This window comes from Hylobates moloch, unplaced genomic scaffold, assembly GCF_009828535.3.
Source record: "Hylobates moloch isolate HMO894 unplaced genomic scaffold, HMol_V3 SCAFFOLD_5, whole genome shotgun sequence".
NCBI lineage: Eukaryota > Metazoa > Chordata > Mammalia > Primates > Hylobatidae > Hylobates > Hylobates moloch.
In genome coordinates, this window is record NW_026652280.1 from 82,005,194 (window position 1) to 82,014,192 (window position 8,999).

Consider the following 8,999-nt stretch of genomic DNA (forward strand, 5'->3'; position numbering starts at 1 on the left):
CTGGGTCCAGCCCCGCCCCTCGGCTTCCCACCTGGGCCCAGCAGTTATTGATGTTCTCGGAGTGGCCTGAGGCAGGGCGAGATCTGGAGTCATCAAAGGAAGATTAAATTATGCTCCAAGGCAGCCAAGGGGTTGTTTTAGGAAGGTTTTCGACTGTGAGGCTTGCAGTGAGCTGGGCTGCCGCCTCGAGCTCCCCCTGTTTTGGGCATTTGCCCTCTTGGAGATTTTCTGGTTCCTAATTGGCTTGGGTTATCCATCTGTTCCTGTCCTAGTGGAATGTTGTTTAAAGGAGCCTGGTGACTCCCCACTGAGGCTGCTGGAGTTAAGCCAGAGTATACATATCTAAACTGCCCAGTCAGGGGCAGCTGCATCCGGGCAGCGCCCCCCAACCCCTAATGGATGTGATTGGATTAGTGATATCAGGAATTGTGTGATGCACTTGTTATATGACCTTGGACAAATCACTCTCTCTGTGCCTCTTGTTTCTCTTCATTAGTTAAGTGGCTTTTTTAAAAAAAGCACCAGAAACCTTTTATTCAAACAATATATTGGGTTCTTAAGATCAATGTATAAAGCAGACAATAGAGGTGCTTTGGCTAAAGTGGGGACTGTGGGTGTGGGGGATGCTCCGGAAAGTGGGAGAGAAAGTGACCAGAAGAGCCCTGCCTCCGTCACCCTACCTCTCCCTCCATCACCCTACCTCTCCCTCCGTCACCCTACCTCTCCCTCCGTCACCCTACCTCTCCCTCCATCACCCTACCTCTCCCTCTGTAACCCTACCGCTCCCTCTGTCACCCTTCCTCTCCCACCCCACACCCTTCATCCTTCCCTTTGGGATTGTCTGCCCCAGGCAGTCCTTCCCCAAGTCAAATCCACCTTATCGGGGGATCTATCACTTTTTACATGCTGTGATCCTAAATTCAATATGTTCAAATTAACTTTTTTTTTTTTTTTAAAGACACTATACATTTGGGAAATCTTACATGCTAGATGCATTTTAAATTTGGGATATGGAAATAGATTTTCTTTCTCTTTTTCTCCTTCCCTCTCTCCCCGCTCCCTCCCTTCCTCCTCCCACCTTCTCTCTTTTCATCTTTTGTCCGAACTCTTCCAGGGGCTCCTTTAAGCTGACCTGGGTTCAGTCAGTCTCCCCTGTTCTCTGCTGGGTCCTGGCATGGACCTGTGTTTTGAGCTGGAAGGGCCCATGAAATCATCTAGTTCAACGTTCTCATCTTATCTATGGGAAACTGAGGGGCAGAGAGGGGAGCAGCACTGGTCTGATTCCCCGATTCCCTGGCAGCTCCACACAGTGGACACTCTTTGAAGTCTTAAATTCACTCAGGCAGGGGAGGAGCTATGACAAGTCTTATCTTCAGGAGCAGTAGGTGAGTCTAGGCATTCTGGACAATTCCAGGTGGCCTCATGGAACTTTCTGTGGGCCATCAACCCTCCTAGCTGCTCACTCCTTTGTCTGTCCATCTGCCCATTCATCTGTCCATCCATTCATTCATCCATCCATCCCTCCCTCCATCCAGTGTGTGTCATGGGCTTGTACATCTGAGGCCCCATTCTAGGAGCTATGGCGCCTGCCCTACCCTCCAGCCTCAGAGGAGGCAGCAGCCCAGAAACAATCATAGCATGAAGGAGATGACCTCAATGTCATGGGAGAAGTCCACACATTCCAGGGGTCAAAGGAGAGGGTGATAATGACCAGGTTTGGGGAATGGGATCAGGGTGGGCTGCCTGGAGAAGGTGGCTTTTACACTGAACTTGGATGTTGAGGGTGGGGATCAAAAGATAAAACCGGAGAGGGACCTGCCAACCCAGGGATGTGAGTGTAAGGTGTGTTGGGGGGAAATGGGAGGTAAAATGGATGAAGCAGCTTGGGCAGAATTTCTCTTCCATCCAGGGTGGTGGCCTTGGTCTCAGGGGCTGGGACATCTCTGTGATAGTCTCAGAGGGGCCGACAATCCCCTGGGCTTCTCTGTCCTCCTGGGGGTGGGAGTGGGGAAGCTCCCAAGGCTTGTGGCCCATGAGGCTCCAGGAGCTCACTGAGTCACACTCAGGGGTGCCTAGACTTACTTTGTGCAGATTCTGGGTCTCTCACCCCTCATGAAACTTCCATGGGGCCATTTGTGCCCCTGCTCCTGCTCTGGCTGCTGCCTGCTGGCTGCCCACTCACCACCCTCTCCAGGGTGGTTCCAGGCAGTTCTGCAGCATGTGTGGGCCCCTGTCCTGCTCCCCAGACTGCAGCCCCTGGCAGGGATGGCAAGACATTCCGTAAATTCCCAAGGGCCAGGAGCTATTCCTCTCTGGTGGCTGATTGGGAGCCTCTCAGCCTGTGGCTTCATCAATGACTTATTAGGGACCCCAGATTCAGCCCCTGTGCTTGGGTGGTTCTAACAGATTTGGTGGCCACTGTATGGTGGTTTCAGGCTTGACCTGCCAAGGGATGTCCTCTGCCCTCAAGCCCCAATCTCTCTTTCCTTTCGCAGGCTGATTCTAAAGTTTCCTTTATGGGAGTGAGGCAGTTCAGGGAATGGGGATTCCGCAGGCCTGAATTTTTTTTTTTTTTTTGAGGTGGTTTTGCTCTTGTTGCCCAGGCTGGAGTGCAATGGCTCAATCTCGGCTCACTGCAACCTCCGTCTCCCAGGTTCCAGTGATTCTCCTGCCTCAGCCTCCCAAGTAGCTACGATTACAGGCATGCGCCACCATGCCCAGCTAATTTAGTATTTTTAGTAGAGACGGGGGTTTCTCCATGTTGGTCAGGCTGGTCTCGAACTCCTGACCTCAGGTGATCTGCCTGCCTCGGCCTCCCAAAGTGCTGGGATTACAGGCATGAGCCACCGTGCGCAGCCCCGCAGGCCTGAATTTGAATCTCGACTCTATGTCTTGTTAGCTGCGTGGACTTGGCCTGGTGATACCCACCTAAGCCTCAGTTTCCTCACTCGTAACTGCAAAATGGGGAATAAAACCTACCTATGGGATTGTTGGGGTTTTAAATAAAAATGTATAAAGCCTGAGCACAGTGCCAAGCACACAGTATTTAGTTACAGGGTTAGCCCTGAGGGCACAGGCCTCAGCAAGGCCCGACACTCCCAGAAGAGGAGGAGGAAGAGAGGCCAGAACAGGAGGAGTGCTCTCCAGCTCCTGGGGCACAGGCTGAAAGCCCTTCCAGGTGGGTGGGCTTCTTGAGGCCCTCCCTGGGCCCCTGGAGGCGGCCCTGGCCCAACTAATTCTGGTCGAGCCCATCATGTTGCCAGGCAACCTGGGTCTCAGCTGCCACCCTAAGTGGCACAGTGCAGGGACACAGCACGCTCCGAGATCTGTGCTCCAGCTGCCAGGGCAAGGCTAGGAAAGGCCCTCATGGGCAGCTCTGAAGGCATGGCCAGGAGAGTCGCCCCCTTCTGGTGTGCAGCGGAACAGCACCTCTTTCCTCAAGAGGGCGTGGCTGCATTTTGGAGCCCTTGTGCCACCTGGCAAAGAACCCAGCGCAGGGAACGGATTGTGTGGATCCCGGAGCTCCCTCACACCGGACATCTGCCTAAGAACTCGAGGGCGGGACCCCAGGCTGATGCTCCTTAGCAGCAGGCGGAGGGGACACATGCCACTGTCCCCATGTCCCAGCACGGCTTTCTGTTCATCCGATGTCTTAAGCCAGGGTTGGCCGACTCAACTCAGGGGTCCAGGTGATGTGGCCGAGTGAGGTGGGCCAAGTGCCAGCGAAAGGGAGCGCGGGGCCGTGGGGAGTTGCAGAGCGCATGTCCAGTCTGAAGGGGGCAGCGGCCCGCTCAGCACCAGCTGGTGTTGCCATGGGGATATGCAGGCTTCGGTTGCCAGATCTTCAGATATTTTAAAAATAGCTTGAAATCTGGACTTTTGTGTGAAATTTTCCAATTGTGTAGGCGACCCCTCCTCCCACCTTCTGGAATCCCTTTGTCTTTTCTGCTTGAACCACCTAAAGGGGTCATCAACTCCATCAAGTGATTCCTTGCAGAGGAAGGTAGGATCTCCTCTGATTCGTCCTCACAGTTCCTCCTTGCTGGCCTTCAGGAGTTTATTCACCGAGCAAACATTTATCCAGCACCTGCTCTGGGCTAGGCCTTGTGCAGAAATGGATTTTGAAGATGGGAGGAAATGGAGAAGACACAGAGCATTGCTTTGGAGAATGAAGGAAGAATGGAGGGCACAGGTGTCAGGCTCCCTGGGACACCTTCCCACCGCTTCCCAGTTGGGATCTCCTATCTGAGCTAGGAGGTCTCCTCCCTGTTACGCCATCCATGCTTTGGGTGGAGAGCCTCGTTCCCACTCAGCATCTCTTTTCTCATTGTTTCCAAGGCTGGGTCTTTCTTGGCTCCTCAAATCACACCTCCTCCGAGAGGCTTTCCTGGACCATGCTAGCTAAAGTAGCTTTCTCTATACTGCCGTACACTCTTTATAGCACTCATCACTGTCTGAAATGACACACTTGCTTATTATCTGCCCTCTCCCCACCCAACTATAAGGCCACAAAGGCAGGGCCTTCCTGAAGGATGTATTTGCTGCTCTCTGAACCCTTGGCAGGAGTTTGTGAGTTTATATTCCCCAGATGCTCTTCAGGCACAAAAAGCTAGACTAGAGGTTTTCAACAATGTCCTAAGGGTCTTTAAAACTCTGGAGTCACCTCCATCATCTGTAGTCCTTTTATCTCCACTGGTGTGTCCATGGCAGGGCCCTGCTTTCTGCTGTCCTTTGGGGCCCTGGAAATCCCAGATCTGTTTTCAGGAAACATCCTTAGCAGAGGTAGTGCTCTGCCCCAGACCACACTTGCTGGGACTCAGTTTTCTCGCCTGCAAAAATGGGCAGAATCGTAATTGTTGCAAGCTCATAGGGGTGTGAGGAGGGGAGTGCATGTTGTCCTGTGAGGTGGTAACCCCAAATTCTGTCATGAAGTATGGTGTCCCCTGGGTCCTGGCTGGAAGCTTGGAGCTCATTTTATACCTACCCCCACTAAGCAGCGCATGTATTCTGCCTGCCTTATTTCCTGCCCACAGCCCTTGCACAGGCCTGCTCTGCAGTTGGTCTCCCTCAGCATGGCAGAAGAGCTTAATGATAAAGATGGGCTGAGCCTCCAGGAGCAGACAGCATGGGAGAGAAGTCACAGATGCAAGGGAAAATACTCGGAGCCTATGAAATCCCCTCAACTGTTCCCCTCCCCCACCAACCTTGTCCTTGGACTTGCAGTGTCCCTCCTGGGGAGGGGGATTGGCAGATGAAAGTTTATCATGTTGAAGGCAAGGGCCAGTCACAGCTGAGCTCCTGCATATAGAGGACTCGGCAGCAGGGACTAGTTTGATGATAAAAACGACAGCAACCATATACATAGCTGCTTGTCAGGGGAGGGAACCTGGTGCTGGGGGTGAGGGCAGGAGTTCACTGTTGGGTGCATTTGTATCTGCTGAACCCACAGCGTTCAGAATCATAGATGGCTATTTATCTTAGGCAGGGGGGCACTGGTGGCCCACCCCAGAGCTCTGATCTCATCTTAGCTTCATCGGTGCTGTTGATGAAATTCAGAAAAGTAAAGTTTATCAGGTTTGCAGAGAACCCAAGGCTGGGATACAAGGTGTCTAAGTAGGAGAACAGAATCAAGATCCAAAGCTATTGAAAGGTTGAATACTGGGCCTGCTTCCTTCTGGCAATGTAATTTCAGATAAGTCTCATAAAGTTTTTGAGCCCTGATTTTCCCATCTGCAAAATGGGGACAATGCCACCGACACTGCAGTGCTGTAAGGGTTAAGAAGACAGCCTACATAGAGCACCGAGCAGAAGCTGTATGCCTGGCACACAGTAGCCCCTCACTCACTGGTGGCTACTGCCGTGATGAATACCAATGTGAGCTCCTTAGGCCAGGAGCCTTGTTTTTCGTTCCTGTATTCTTGGTGCCTGGTATGGCGTGGGCACTGAACAAATGTTTGTCAGATGAATGAACAAGATGAATTTGACAGGGATAAATGTCAGTTCCTGGACTCGGATCCAAAGACCCAGCTGCACAAGGATGCAGTGGGGGAGAAATGGCTTAGCAACAGCACATGTGAGAAAAGCCGAGGGATTGAAACTGACAGAAATTCAGTCAACATGAGGTGGCTGCCAAAACCAGCCAGGGCAAACTTGGGTAGCATTATCAGAGGCTGGATGCTCAGAGGAGGGAGGCCACGGTGGTCAGACCAGCCTCACGAGCCACAGACCCTTGTACATTTCCCCTGTAGGGAGGCTGGCCAACCAGATGAGGTGGGGAAGAGTCCTAAAGACCACATATCATGAGATACGGCTGAAGAAACCAGGGCGCTGAGCTTGGAGAAGAGAATCCCAAGGCACGTGGCGGCATTCAGATCTTGCCTCTTCCACTTGCTCTGGACGATCAACAGCTCCAAGTCCCAGTTTCCTCATCCGTAAAATGTGCAAGCCACAGGTTGGAGGTCACGCCGCTGCTGGAGAAGGGCAGAAATGGGAACCCGAGCCTTACTGGACCCAGCCCCCCTCCGCCTCCCTCCTGAGCTCTTCAGCACGGAGGTTGTTCACGCTGAGGACAGCTGGCAGGGAAACTGTGGGTGGCCAGAGGCGTCTGTTTCCATTTTAGGGGTTGGACCAGGATCACAGGGGCAGCTCCTTCCAGCCCTAACCCTTCCTTCTCCTTTTCTCCACTGGTGGCCGATTCTGTAGTCTGGGTGCTTTCCTGGCGGCCAGCTTCCCTCTATTTGCATGGTTTCTGCGTGTAAGATTTTGTGTGCAAAAGGCTGGATCTGTTCCTCTTCTTCCCAGAAACCGCCCGGTGCCTGCAGTGCGCCCGCCTGGTGTTCCCTCTGCTCCCTCTGGTGGCTACGGCGGGTACTGCACAGGGCTCAACAGAGCCAACCAGAATAGCGTTGGAATCAGACACCTTGGTAAAAGTCCCGGCCCTCCATCAACAGGTGAATGGATAAGCACAGTGTGGTATAACATACAATGGAATATTGCTCAGCCTTAAAATGGAAGAAAATGATGACAACTGGATGAGTCTCAAAAACATTAAGTGAAAATAAGTTGGCACAGAAGGACAAATATTTTATGATTCCATTTATAGGAGGTATACAGAACAGGTAGATTCAGAGACAGAAAGTAGAACAGAAGTTACCAAGGGCTCACAGAGGGGGAAAAGGGGAATTATGGTTTAATGGGCACTGAGTTTCTATTTGAGATGATGAAAAATTTCTGGAAATGGATAATAGTCATGGTCACACAACATCGTGAATATACTTAATGCCACTTATTGTACCCTTAAAAATGGTTAAAATGGTAAATTTTGTGTTATGTATATTTCATTACAATAAAAAGTAATAAAATATACATAACACAAAATTTACCATTTTAACCATCTTGCTACCTAAGGGCTGCATGAGCTTCATCAAGTCACTTAGCTTCTCTGGGCCTCTGCTTCCTCATCTTTAAAGTGGGGAGAGCAATAATGCTTACCTCACTGCCACCACCCTGGTCCAAGCCACCATACTTTCTCACCTGGAGGATTGCAAACTGCCTCCTTGATGGTCTCCCGGCTTTACTTTGGCCCTCCCCAACAAGTCTTTTTCTACTAAGCAGCCATAACATCTAGAAACCTAGGTCAGATCAGTCACGCTCCTGCTTAAAATTCTCCCCACACTCCTCTTTTTGACCAACAGGATCTGGTCTGTGATCACCTCTCCTCCCTCAGTACTTTCTGCCACCTCTCCCTCACCAAGATATTACTCCATGCTCCTTTTGCCTCCAGGCCTTTGGCCTCATTGGTTACCCTGACTTGAATGCTGTTCTCCTGATTGTCTTACGTTGCCGGGTCGTCCTTGTCATCAAGGTCTCATCTCAAATGTCACCTTCTTTTTCTAGGGATTTCATTTCTTACCAGTCACTCCAATGTTGCCTTACCTTCTAGCCTTACTCTTATCACCTCTGTCTTGTTTGATTTTCTTCATCGCACCTGTCATGATCTGAAATTGTCTTCTCTGTGAAACTGGGTCATTTTATGGGCTGGATTTTGTAGAGTGCAAAGTAGGATATAGTTTTTATTTTTCTTCTGCCTCCATCCTTGCACTTGCTGTGTTGCTTCTCTCTCCCCACATTGTCTTAGTCCATTTTCTGTTGCCTCTAACAGAATAGCACAGACTGGGTAATTTAAAAAAATAAAAAAAGAGATTCATGTGGCTCATGGTTCTGGAGGGTGGGAAGTCCAAGAGCATGGTACCACATCTAGTGATGGCCTTAGTGCTGCATCATAACATGGTGGCAGGCATCACATGGTGAGAGAGGGTGAGAGAGTGTGAGACACAGAGAGAACTTGGGGTTGAACTTATCCTTTTACCAGGAGCCTGCTTCCAGGATAACTAACCCACTCCTCTGATAACAGCATTAACCCACTGATGAGGGCAGAGCCCTCATGACCTAATCATATCTTAAAGTTCCCACCTGTTTTTTTTTTTTTTTCCAGACGGAGTTTCACTGTTGTCTCCCAGGCTAGAGTGCAGTGGCACGATCTTGGCTCACTGCAACCTCCACCTCCCGGGTTCAAGCGATTCTCCTGCCTCAGCCTCTCAAGTAGCTGGGATTACAGGCGCATGCCACCAGACTCAGCTAATTGTTGTATTTTTAGTAGAGATGGGGTTTCACCATGTTGGCCAGGCTGGTCTTGAACTCCTGACCTCAGGTGATCCACCCGCCTTGGCCTCCCAAAGTGTTGGGATTACAGGTGTGAGCCACTGCGCTGGACCCCCAGCTATTAATACCATCACAATAGCAATTAAATTTCAACATGAGTTTCGAAGGGGACATTCAAACCATAGCACCCCTCCTTGAAAATGTTTCAGCTAAGTATAGTTTACCCATTTTTTTCATGTATTAGATCAATTTCAATTTTAGACATTAAAAGTCTGATTCTTTTAGGAGATGTACATTGAAGGATTTAAGAACGAAGAGTCATGATGTCTGAAGCTTGC